This window comes from Canis lupus, chromosome 15 (genome assembly GCF_048164855.1).
Source record: "Canis lupus baileyi chromosome 15, mCanLup2.hap1, whole genome shotgun sequence".
NCBI lineage: Eukaryota > Metazoa > Chordata > Mammalia > Carnivora > Canidae > Canis > Canis lupus.
The window spans coordinates 60307075-60320706 of NC_132852.1; the positions used below are offsets into that span (position 1 = coordinate 60307075).

General features: G+C 35.7%; 1 protein-coding gene across 13 annotated transcripts in view; it reads right to left on the reverse strand.

The window, feature by feature from the left end:
* The window catches only part of LOC140605330 (aldo-keto reductase family 1 member D1), a 126795-nt gene that overhangs the window by 112098 nt on the left and 1065 nt on the right, over positions 1 to 13632 (reverse strand). For 7 of the 13 annotated variants that reach the window (XM_072777612.1, XM_072777609.1, XM_072777608.1 and 4 more), the window contains exons 2-4: positions 10298 to 10356; positions 8377 to 8420; positions 7325 to 7400 (exon numbers count right to left, since the gene is read on the reverse strand). The gene's annotated coding sequence lies outside the window, so the exon portion shown is untranslated. The remainder of the gene's footprint in view (positions 1 to 7324; positions 7401 to 8376; positions 8421 to 10297; positions 10357 to 13632) is intronic. The other 6 variants (XM_072777617.1, XM_072777616.1, XM_072777621.1 and 3 more) reach the window with 4 other exon arrangements.

Genomic DNA, 13632 nt, shown 5'->3' on the forward strand with positions numbered 1-13632 from the left:
TCTCCCTCTGCCTGGGTCTCTGCCTCTCTCTCTCTGTGTGTGTCTCTCATGAATGAATAAATAAATCTTAAAAAAAAAAAAAACAAAAAACCCAAATACCACATTATTCATCATCAATCTAAATGATTTTTATTTTTCAATTATACCGCAGTTAACTTAGAAACAAAATGAATGAATGAATGAATGAATGAATGAATGTTATATGACAATGCACATAAGTACTATAGTGGGTGCCCGTATCACACCTTCCTATAATGCTCTATACAAGAAGATGAAACACAGCTTATAACCTTTAACTCAAGAATTTTTTTTTTAAATATCTTCTCAGAAACTATAAATACAATATGTCCAAAGTTTTACCAACATAGCTGATTAAAGTTGTATTATGTGTCTGTAGATGTAGGTGAAAATAAATATATATTCTCTCTCTCTCTGAATATACGCATATGCACATGCAGTAAATACTATAAACTATATTATATTTAATGAAACCATACAATAATTAAAAATTTCCTATACAAAAGAATTTAATGATATGGAGGATGTTCATATTATTATCAAATGAGAAAAAGAGATCATGGAAGAATGTTCCAAAATAGCCCATTTCTATAAAAAATTAAGTTCCATGATGTACATGCCCTTGTCATCAGTGAAGATTAGTAGCGATTCATTAGAAGAGTTTTTACATCCTTTCTTTAGAATTATCTGTATTTTCTCAATCAGTCCCTTGCCACATAAGATGATTTCAGCCCATATTAATCAGAAATGTGGCTTCAGTGAAGAGAGACACAACTTGCTGTGACAGTGACAGGTACAAAGTAAAGTCAGTAGGATGCTGGTGGCATGAAAAAAGAAGGATCAGTGTAGGGTGGAGTTCCTGAAGGAAGGAAAGCTTCTCACTGTACATAAGATGAAAAACAGGTAGATCACCCATAAAGAATTATGGTGTTTTTTTTTTCCCCCAGCTGGAAAGTTCTTTCCAGGAGCTTCAGTACAGCTTACAGATAAGGAAAACATTTAGTAGCCGAGCAAAGACAAGTAGCAAAGTCCTTGGTTTCTTTTTAGGAAAAAGCAAATTCCTATATTAGTATAAAATGTTTGACTTTGTTTTCATTAATCGTCCTTCAAAAACATGGTACACATCTATTAAGCTAGGGCTATTCTTACGTTCAGTAAGAGGTTGTTTGGCACATGCTAGAGTCATAAATGTTTCCTGGAAACAATTGACCCAGCGTTTAAAGTGTTCGCTGAGGTAATAAATAATGTTGAAATATGAAATTACTTCCTTCTACATTAAGAATGAGCTTCCTCATTAAAACTATTTAAAAGACCTTCATCTTGCAATAGCTCTAGTAATAGCCTTAGTTTGAGCTTTAAGTAGGAAATCCCACCTCCAACCTCTGCCTACACTGCCAAAAAAACAAAAACAAACAAACAAACAAATTCGGAAGCAAAAGCAACAATTTAGGCTGCCAGCTGCTTTGGGAAGCCCTCTGTAAAGGCACATTTCAAGTAGAAAAATGGTCATTTTATTTATTTTATTTTAGGATTTTACTTATTTGAGAGACAGAGCATGAGCGGGGGGAGGGGCAGAGAGAGAGAGGAGAGGGAGAAGGAGACTCCCCACTGAGTGTGACCTGGCACAGGGCTCTATCCCAGGACCCTGAGATCATGACCTGAGCAGAAGCCAGATGTTTAATCAGCTGAGTCACCCAGGCTCCATAACAATGGTCATTTTAAAGAAGCCCCTTACATAGCCTAATACTTAATATAAATTGTTCCTAAGATACAAAATGATAAACTCCCAGCATTTGATCTGTCATCACACCTGTGATTCACCAAGTTTGTGAAAATATACCCATTTTACCCACCCCCTATGCCCCAACCAGCATAAAGGGAGAGAGAGCTTGAGGTCGTGATCTACACTAATCCTCGAGCAGTAGCTGACAAGTTGGGCCACTGGTAAGGGACTTAAAAGAACCCAATTGAAAAGTTGATGACAAGAAGTTCTGATGAAGTATAGGAGTGGTCCCCTTCGAAAGAGCATAAACTATGGATATTCATGTCCCATTTAATCTTCCAGAGAAGGCTGACGCTGCAGAGGGACCTCAATAATCAGACGCACAAAATTACCTATTCTATAGCTATTAGTCTTCATTTTCATTAATCCAAGTGGTTTCTCAATGGGAAAGTTACTAGTAGGCCAGGATAACACAGGGGGCCAGGTTTGACAACATGAAATTCTCTTCACACACACACCAAAAATCCTCTTTACAGTTGATACAGTTATGGCCAACCAGTGTGCTGACGGCAGAAGACAACACAAAGCCATTCATAGGGCACCTTCTGTCTAACTGGTATGACATTGTTTCTACTTGACTCCTTTTATCACGATGGGAAAATATGTTTTCTTGCAGGAAGAGACATATATGGAATCTTCCTTCTTTGGTCACAATTCTGTCAGCATCATGACCTGTATGTAGGCTTACAAAATCCTTATTTTCTTTGGATCTGACATAATCTTACCTCAGACAAAGGGAAGTAGTTTGCAACAAAAGAAATGTGTCCATGAGCTCACCCCAAAATCCACTGGTCTCAACATCTACAAGTAGCAGATCTGATAGAATGGAATAATCTGCTAAAGACTGCTGTAGCATCTTTCGAGAGACAAAATCTTGTGGATTTGGGATGGCCTCCCACCAGATGTTACAGACCTTACACCATTATCCAACACATGCCATCTCTCCTGCTGTCAAAATGCACAAATCCAGAAACTGAGGAAGGTAGTGAGAGTAGCTTCTTTCAGCAAATAGGTAGAAGTGCCCTAGTTTACACAGAAGAAATGCTTCCCCTAGACAACACAATCTCTGTTAAATTGGAAAGTAAGTATGCCCTCAGGCCATTGTATACTCCTCGAGCTCTTAAACTTACTGGCAGAGAAAGGGACTACAACCATGGTTGAGGTGATTGATGTTATTTAACAATAGGAAATCAGGTTGCTGCCGCACAATGGAAGCAAGAACCATTTCTAGAACCTAGAGGTTTCTCTGGATTGCCTCACTTCTATAAAAGGTCAGGTAACAGAATAATGAAGCAATCCAATCAAGGCAGAAGCAATCAAAGGCTTATACCACAAGATCATATCGCCAGATAAAGAATACTATAGCCCAGTCACTGACAGAGCTTGGAATACACATTGAGTGGATGTAGCTAGAAGAATATATAATTGCCATTTAAGGTCATATGAGAGGTTACACAAGTTATGGGACTATGGCAGCTATATTTTATGTTGAGAATTTCTTCTCTCACTTTTCCCCCTAGATTATTTTACATAAAGCTGGCATACTGAGGTTTGCCAACATTATAGATTTTATGTGGGAATATGACTAAACTGACATCAAGTCATAAGGTTATGGTAGGTGATGGGATTCATGTATCCCTTGTATTAGAGACACCTTTTTTTCATCTGGAAAAGAAAAGATGCCAAGAATAAAGAGGAGTGGAATGCAGCAGGAAATTTTCAATTTTTTCTTGCATATCCACACTCCACTTTCTTTCTCAAACTATGCCCAAGGAGGCTGTCCTGTATGGACTACATCTGTGCACGTCCTTCTCTGGCTTCAGATTGGATCCGGCCAAGGGGAGGGACCAGGAAGAGTTTGGAGGGTGGCAAAAAGTAAAGTCAAGATATCTACTCCCTTGGTTCTTCCTTGGAGAGTAGACATCATCTGTCCCCAAACCAAAGGCCACAGTCTCTGTCAGGTGACCCTCTGCAAAAAGGTATTTTTTATGAGCTCATATAATTGCCTTCTCCCTTTCCGTTTAAGATTTAGGAATAGTGATGACTTAACCGCTGATTACTAGCCCAGTGTACAACCAACCATTCCTTGTTTTATCTAAACTCTATTGACTCCTGTATAAGTAGTTCTCGTATTATATTTTCCTTGGCTACCTCCTGAAGTGTACATCTGTTTCCTGCTGATACAAATTTTTAGAAATGTAAGTGAGAACCATAGCAGAACCACTTACATGATAAAGCTGATAGTTAAACCACTCTAATAAGCACTTAACCCAACATTTTCTCTATATTCAATTTTACTTTTCAGTTAAACTCCCTAACATGCTTCCCTAAAAGTCTTCAACATTTTTTGGTGTCATATTCTTCAACCAGTTAAAAAATATATGACGATATATCTGTAATATATTATGATTCTCTGTTCATGATTAATAAAGGTATTACAGGAAACCAAAAGTAGAAAACTAAAAGATTAATAAAATAATTCTAATACTCTCTTATTCTACCCCAGTAATGTAACTTATGCATCCTTGAGGTGGATATAGTACATTCTGGAAACCATTGTCAATAAATAAATCATAGCATGCATTTCTTCTTGCTGTCAAAAATGGTTGTTCGTTGACATTGTTGGTTGATTGGCTGTTATACAGATACTACTTCATTTTGGTATTCACCTCACAGTGCTGTACATGGGGTTGACTCTCCTACTGATTATTCTTAATGGTATAATATCAAGAAAAAGGAAAAGTTAATGGATAGGATTTCTTAGGTCAAAAATACGGATTAGGTTCAAGTGGTAGATGTGCATTGTGATCATAACATTGTCACATTTCATGGAAAAAGGTATGTTAATCTTTGTATTTATTCATAGTTATTATAAATTTTATTGCTTAACTTTAACTTAACTGAATTTGAATTTTCTACTACCTTTGGGCAATAATAAAAGCAACCAGGAAATTAATAATGTGCTTCAATAAAGGAAGATTTCATATTAATAGTCAAAAAATAAATTGAATGTTAGCTGAATAGTATAAATGTCATTAAAATTTCAGAAATCCATATACACACACACCTTTTTCCTTTTTAATAAGGACAACTTATTAACTCAGTTGTCCTGCTTATCAACTCAGAAACTCAACCATTTAAAATACCCAAGACCTAAGTCAATACTCACTTAGTAAACATTTACCGTCTGTGCCAAATATACATGATAATTCTAATATTTAAAAGTCATAGAAATCAAGATGCTCAACTTTTAGCAAGGTACCTGTCTAAATGAACATAATCTTTCTTAAAATTCATCAGAACTACATGAAATATTGTCAAGTAGACCCTGGCTTTTATTATCTAAGCCTTGTTTTTATTTGTTTTGTTTTTTAAAGGGACTTTTGGTTACATCATAAGGTTAAAGGCATATTGTGGATACTTACTCACCTAGACGAGCTACAGATTAAATTAGTGTGAACCTATGTAAAATAACAGTCTCTCGAGTCTGAGGATAAGCAATGCTTTCTTTCTTCTTCTTTACAGTTTCCTCTTAAAATCCTTAACATTCTACCTGTTTATATAATAAGTATATATATGCACATATATACACAGATGTATGCTTATGCTTACGCAAAAAAATTGTATAAACACACACGTAGACATGCCAATATATAGACTTTTTGTGGAATATTTAAAATATCTTTAAAAAATAAAAATAAAATATCTATTGATACTAGTATTTTCTTTCGTATTTGATGATTTCATCTTCACCTTTTTATAACTACATATGAAACAGTTTAATTTTCATGAAGTATGCATTGCTAATTTAAATTGTGTACTACATAAACCTATCACAATAGGTTAAATTTATTGATATTGAGATTATGCACTTAAATTTGATTTTCCAGATAACTATGAACCCTTTGAGGTATTTTTTAAAATTTATTTTAACCTGAAGAAAAAAGTAGTTTACTCTGACATAGTTCACTGCCAATGTTTAGGAATAAATCTGTTTTTCTATAGGAATAATTACTAGTAGTCAGTTTAGGAACTGGATCTAAAATCTCTTTATATTAGGGGTTTTGTCATCCAATAGGTAATTCCATTGAAATTTATGGTTGATAGCTCTTTATTCATGCTACTGGGAAGGGACAACTAATTTAATATCTATCATTATATTCTTATATTTTCACAGTTATTTTATATTTACTCTTCTGTATCACTGAACTAATATAAGAGGAGTGTTCTTTTAGAAGTGGCCTTTAAGACTGCTTATTGATAAAATTTTAGTTCATCTTCCATTACAGCATAGCAAAAGCATTTCACTTTTTAGAGATTTCACATTTCACTCATAGACATTGTTTCCTTCAGCTCCGTTTCTTCACTCTGGCCCCGTTTTTCCAATGTACTGTCCTATTTCATGCACTCTCCAATGAGAGATCAGTTGGGTGAAAAGACTGACTCTGGACAGGTAATATGCGTGGCCATATTAACTTGCATTCATCAAGACCCACACCCCTGCATCTCTTCTAAAATTATAGACTCACAACATATCAAGATTGGGAATTCAGTTTTGCCTGAATGCACAAGACTTTGAATAGAGAATTGCTTAGACCCAGAGTATCTCTCTTTGCATTAGCTGTTTACAAAATCAAGTTGAGTTCAGTGTGCAAGTCAATCTTGCAAATCAGCCATGGTCTCACCAATAGTTCATGATAACCTAAAGCGTAAGAATATGTGTCTCAGGAAAAACAGACTAATGGGAGAATAGAAAAGATAGAACAATGCTGTAAAGTTCCTTTTCATAGGAAGTATCACAGGAAAGTAAACAGAATCACATGATAGTAGCAACTTGCTCTAGTCCCTTGCCAACTAACTGACATAATTGGCTCACTCACTGAAGAGCAGTCAGGGATGCTCAGCTTGAGGTGTTGAAGAAGGTACATTATCTCTTTTGTAATGAAGCATCTGGGGCCATTATGTAAAGCCATTCTGCTCATGTAAAAAGGTGTTCCTAAGACTTTAAAGCAAGCTGTATATGGACGTCCAAGGCAGAATTAAAAGTTTAGTTTTCATGATAATCATTTTGTGAACTTCCATTCATATTGGTCATCTCTTAACCATATAGACTAGCAAAAAGGAAGGGAGGAAGATGAAACCAAATTTTGTCAAGTTTAACTGTGCAAGGTTCAGTGTGATACGTTCCTCATAGAGAAGAAGTAAGGAATTCCCTGATCAACAAAAACTTGTTTCCTTAGAGTTTTTCCATTTCCTCCCATTTTTTCCCTCAGCTAATGTAAATTATTGCCATCTTCTTTTAGTCCTATCAGATGCCTTTGACTTATCACCAAGGCCCTTTGTAGCCTTTTTTCCTACCTGCAAATTATCTACTTCATGCAGATTTCATTTTTCAAGTTTGGGACAGTAGTTCATGAAACAATTTCAAATTCTATTCCCATGTGCATTACATGTTGAGCTGTAGATGTTCACATGTAATGGAATGTTTAATTTTCATAAGTGTTGGACATGCGGGAATTGTACCTTCATGTCCATGCTGATTCAATTCCACAAGCATCTATTGACTTCTCTATGCCAGACTCTATTTGGGATACTTGGCCTATATCAGTGAACAAGAGAGAAAAACATTCTTACTCTAGTGCTTCTTACATCTTATAATATACATTCTCTGGTTCTGCTCTGCCCACCAAAAGTTTCCATTTCCTTCCATGTTATTCATTCTTATAAGTACTACTAGAAAGTTTCCAATGAAAACTTGTGCTAATGTCCAATAAAAACAATAAAAAAAGCAAACAACTAGTACTTAAATTGTGTTCATGTGTTATGCACTGTTCTAAATTTGTTACATATATTAAGTCATTTAATCTGCATAACAAGTATACGGGGTGCACACTGTTTATTATCATCATCCATACTATTGAATATATCAGTAGTCATTTCTCCTGAGTAAATACCTAGAAAGTAATTGCTGGATGGTATGGGAAGTATATTTTTAAATTCATAAGAGATTGCAAATTTTCCTCTAAATCACATTCCTATCATCAATGCCTGACAGACCCAGTTGCTCTCAATCTGTGCACTGCTAGATATTGTCATCCATTCTGATTTGGTCCTAAAGATGATATGTAGTAATATCTCATTATAGCCTTTTTTGAAGGATAACAATATTTTATTTAATAGTTTTCTAAACATTTATACCTTGTAACTATTTAAACATAGGGGATAGTACCTACCCTTCCTATCTTGATCTCCATCTGACAAATGTTTGGAGGCGAGCCTGTGCTGAGGCATTGTAGGGCAATAACAGGCAAACAAAACACAACACCCAAGACTGGGACAAAGTAAAAAGTACGACATTTAAGTAATTGGGATAACAGAAGGAGAAGAATGGGAAATGAGCAGATGAAATATTTGAAGACACAATGATTTATTTCCTCAAATCACAGATCCCAGGAGCTCAGAAAACACAAGTGGGATAAATATCAAAAGCACACACCTAGGCAATTCATATTGAAAGTGCAGAAAACAAAAGACAAATAGAAACCTTTAAGGCAGCCAGAGGGGAGGAACCTTACCTGCAAAGGAATGACAATAATTAGAGCCAGCTGGTCATCAGAATCTATGCAAAGAGAAGAGAGAGCAGTCAAACTATGAAAGTATGAAAAAGAAAAAAAACTACCTGTGTAGAATTCTACATCAGATGAAACTGTTCAATTAATGAAATAAGCATTTTCTTAAAAATTAAGAAAAATTTATTGTTTGCAGACTGTACTATAAGGCATTTTGAAAGTTCTTTTAAAGGAGCAAGATAACATGTCAAAACCTTGGATTTACATAAAGAAATAAAGTGTACCGGACAAAAAATGCAAGAAAAGATCTGTTGTTATGAGTAAGGACCAAGAGAAATAGATGGGACATCCTTAGAAACTTCTGAGATAAAAAATAGATTAGAAATGGGAGCATGATTAACTGACACATGGAAATACATAGGTCAGCATCTATACTGTCAACCTAGAGAAGGAATTCCTGCTGTGTTAACAGAGTTTATTTCTTTTTTTAAAAAGATGTATTTGTGTGTGTGAGAGAGAGAACGTTAGCAGGCAGTGGGGAGGGGGGCAGTGGAAGGGACTCCTCAAGCAGACTCCGTGCTGAGCGTGGAGCCCGACCCTGGCTTCATATCACACCCCATGAGATGATGACCTGAGGCACCCAGGCAGCCCATGGTGTGTTTCTGTAAAGTCCACTCTAGAATGGTGTCGGGGATTGAAAGTAACTGTTTCCCTGTTACTGCCCTACAATGCCTCAGCACAGGCTCGCCTCCAAACATTTGTCTGATGGAGATCAAGATGGGAAGGGTAGGTACTATCTCCTATGTCTAAATATTTACAAGGTATAAATGTATAGAAAACTATTAAATAAAATATTGTTATCCTTCAAAAAAGCCTATAATGAGATATTACTACATATCATCTTTAGGACCAAATCAGAATGGATGACAATATGTAGCAGTGCACAGATGGAGAGCAACTGGGTCTGTCAGGCATTGATGGTAGGAATGTGATTTATACTTTTGTATCCTTGCGCTTCCGTTTGGGTAATTATTGCTACCCTATGTTCAAGTTTGCTATTTCTTTCCCTGGCTATGTTAAATCAGCTATGAGCACATTGAGTACATTCTCTCTCCTACTGCTCTCTATTAAAATAAATCAAAAAATCTTTTAAAAAATAAAAATAAAATCAGTTGACCAATACCTGTTTATCTAAAACAGTAATAATGATGTTACTAGCTGATATAGCATATAGCCAAGTGAAATGAATGAAAGAATTTTCCTAAGGCTTACGATGGACGAATTGGTAATACTCTATTAAAAGATACCTGTACTCTATGTGAAGTGGTATAGCATCATTTCAAAGTATACTTAGATTAGTTTAAACTGTATGTATGACTAGAAATATCAACACCTCTCTTTCAAGAACTGGTTGACCTAGCAGGCTGAAAATCAGTAAGGATATAGATGAGCTGAACCTGAAATCGGTAGAATATAGAACCCTATGAATCAACTTGATCTAACCGACATTGACAGTAGGTGGCGAATACTCCTAATGAGAGAAAAATACACAGCCTTTGCAAGCTCACTCGGCGGACTCCACAAGATACCATATTCAGAGACACCACAGATCACAGCATAAAAAAATTAAGATAATAAAAAACATACAAGTATGTTTTCAGACCACAATGTAACAAAACTAAAAACCAATGTGTATGAAACCTATATGTGGAAAATTATAAAACTTGGATGAGACAAATTGGATGTAAAAGAATAGGAAATATTCTATTTTTATGGATTCATAGACTCAATACTGGTAAAATACCAATTATTCCCAACTTGATCTATAAGTTCAAAACAAATGCAATGAAAATCTCAAATACTATACATTCCACATTCACAATCTTTTCTATTTATCTACTCCTTTCCAATTGTATAGCTTACTCACTTTGTTTGACGATCTAGTCAGCAGGCAATTAGTGATTGTCTCCTACTAGACGTGCACACCTTGGAAAGGAAACGATGAAATTCATTAGAGGTAGCTCTCCTGAAGGAGGAGGTGGCTACACTTTGCCACCTCTTAGATGCATCATTTATCATACTTTTATGGTCAGGATCACCTGCTCCTTTAGGATCAAGCGGCAGACCTGCCACATTAGTTGTATGCACTGAAGAGGAAAATGAGGAATGCGTGGGCTTCAGGGACTAGCAGAGGCTCCACCGGTTACCTTGGTTTGTCAGCTCTGGTTTCCTTACCCCATCAATTAACCAAGAGTGCCCCAACCAATTTTCATATATTCATTCTAGAGCTGGTTATACAATACGGCAGCCACTAGCCAGATGTGGTTGTTTTAATTTAAATTCATTGAAATAAAATAAAAATTTAGTTCCTCAGTTGCAACAGCCACACTTCCAGGACTCAAGATTCACATGGGGCTAATGGCCACTGCATTGGACAGTGAGAATTTTACAACATATCCATCACAGCAAAGAGTTTTGTAAAACAGTACTGACTAGATTCTCTATACTAACCCAAACAGACTTTTATGATCCTATCCAATTCTCTTATAAATGTCAAGAAAAAAAACACCTATTTTTGCTAAGATCCTTAAATCTTTTCTTAACAAAAATGTAATTCTGAAGAAATTTTCAGAGCCTAATACTTATTGCATTAGCCATATTTAATGAAGACTAGGAGTACTGCATTATGTGAGAAGGAAGAGTCTTCATGGAATGAGTACTAAAGGCTCAAATATCAGAATATTTCTGGAGATAGTTCAGTAATTTTATAATGTTACTGTACAGTGTACATTATCTTTCATGTTAGGTTTATCAAGATTAATACAGAAACAAGCATTTTCTTAATTCTGATTTATTTATTAAGTTTTCCTTTAACTAGAATCAGTTGCTGGATAGAAAATTAACTTTTCTTCCCTCCTACCATCATAGCACATCATTCACCTATAACAGTATTTCTCTTATTTAGTGTCATCCCAAAGGTTTTGTGTTATCGTTTGGTGTTGTTTATGTGTTCATCTGGCCCACTAGTTTCTGAACTTTGGGAAAATGCTTTAGGAGAATACCAAAACCTATACCAAGTTTCCCCATAAAGCCTAGTATATAATGCTTTGAAGCTCTTCACCACTTAAACCTTCACTGAAATAATAACTGATCATTAATTTGAAAATATGTGTAACATGGCAATTTCCTGTGAAAATCAGGACTTCTTAGAGTGACAAGAAACACAAGACATGATCTGTGTGTGTTCTAAGGCTTAAAAAAAGATTTACTTATTAATTTACATATTTATTTCCTTATGTATTTATTTTGAATAGATACGGGATATGCTCTTCCCAAATATCCCACGTCACATTTGGTAGGTCTGCTTGATTCTCTCAATCAGTTAACCATTTGGTTCTCATACTGAGTAACCTGTGTCTTACAATTTAATCTTTATCTTTAAGAAAAGTACTACTTTAGCCTGCTGCCACTAACATCTTTTCAATTTTCCATTTTTTTTAGAATTTATGTAGGAAATAAGGTTGCAATTTATTGGTATTCCTCACAGTCCTTGTCAGCAAGGACTTGATATCTATGCTATTAATTTTGGATTTATCGTGGAGGCGATAAGAAGTTATAATAGCATTTGAGCTACATGGTGTAAGTATAGTATTTTATAACTAATCAGTAGTAGGAAAGGGAATGGTTGTTTATGATTAAAATGAGAAGCAAAAATATCACTTGAGAAAATTTATGAGATGACATTTCTGTGTGCACAAGTCTCTTAGTCTCTGTATATGCAAGAGATGAGAAGGCTTTGAGAGCCATTTCAGTGTTGAGACTTTTTCTCTTGTAATTTTTAACTAAGATTGAGATTACTATAAACCGTTTCAATAGTCACTGCCCATAACCAGTTGTAAAGACGACATACTTCTTATGAACCACCTCTGATTCACAAAAAGAGTATTTGTCTCTTTTCTCCACCCTACCAATTATGCTAGCTTTATATGTTCCAGAACCAGAAGCCAGAAGTGAAGGAACAGAGTTAGGGGACTGAGGTTTAGAGGGATGAAAAACACTCCCCAGAACCTGTGATTTTATTTTATTTGAATATGTTACATAAATTCCACCGGAAGGCTTAAAATTCTATTTTGAGATCTGCCCTACGACCCAGCAATTGCACTGCTGGGGATTTACCCCGAAGATACACATGCAGCGAAACGCCGGGACACCTGCACCCCGATGTTTCTAGCAGCAATGTCCACAATAGCCACACTGTGGAAGGGGCCTCGGTGTCCATCGAAAGACGATGGATAAAGAAGCTGTGGTCTATGGATACAATGGAATATTCCTCAGCCATTAGAAATGACAAATATCTGGAGGGCATGATGCTGAGTGAAGTAAGTCAATCGGAGAAGGAGAAACATTGTATGGTCTCATTCCTTTGGGAAATATAAATAATAGTGAAAAGGGAATAGAGGGGAAGGGAGAAGACGTGGGTAGGAAATGTTAGAAAGGGAGACGGAACATGGGAGACTCCTGACTCTGGGAAATGAACTAGGGGTGGTGGAAGGGGAGGAGGGTGGGGGGGGGTGACTGTGTGGCGGGCACTGACGGGGGCACTTGACGGGATGAGCACTGGGTGGTATTCTGTATGTTGGCAAATTGAACACCAATAAAAAATAAATTTATTATTTAAAAAAATTAAATTCTATTTTGATTTGTTTGTCCAAAAAATACATATTTTAATACCAGTGATAACTTAAAAATAAATATAATTCTTCCTTACACTATAGACAGTAAGAATACACAGACCAGATTACCTGTTCTTCAAGCTACAAGGACCCTCAAATCATTATCTTGTCTAACACCATGCTAATAAGAAAACATTATCAACTATGATGTGTAGATAGGTAACCTACGGAGAATAAAACCACTTATTTTAACCTATATGTTTTGTGGTTCAGTCGCTGATCAATGCACTTTGAAAATAACAATACTCAAGTGATAAGAGTTTATGCTTAATTCTTAAATCTTTCACAAGGTACAAGCTCAAACCCATCATATTCCATATTACAAATATTAAAGCAAGTGTCTTTTAAGTTATGTAAGTTAATTCCTTAGAACTTATTCAGATGAAATTACGCAAATTATAACTTATCCTATAAATAATCCAGGTTATACTCACAGCTTTTTAAATCTACAATTCGTATGTCTTATAAAAATTCTCGCCATTGTCTGCTAAACTTGCAGAAATTTAGAAAATGGAAAGAATTTTAATTT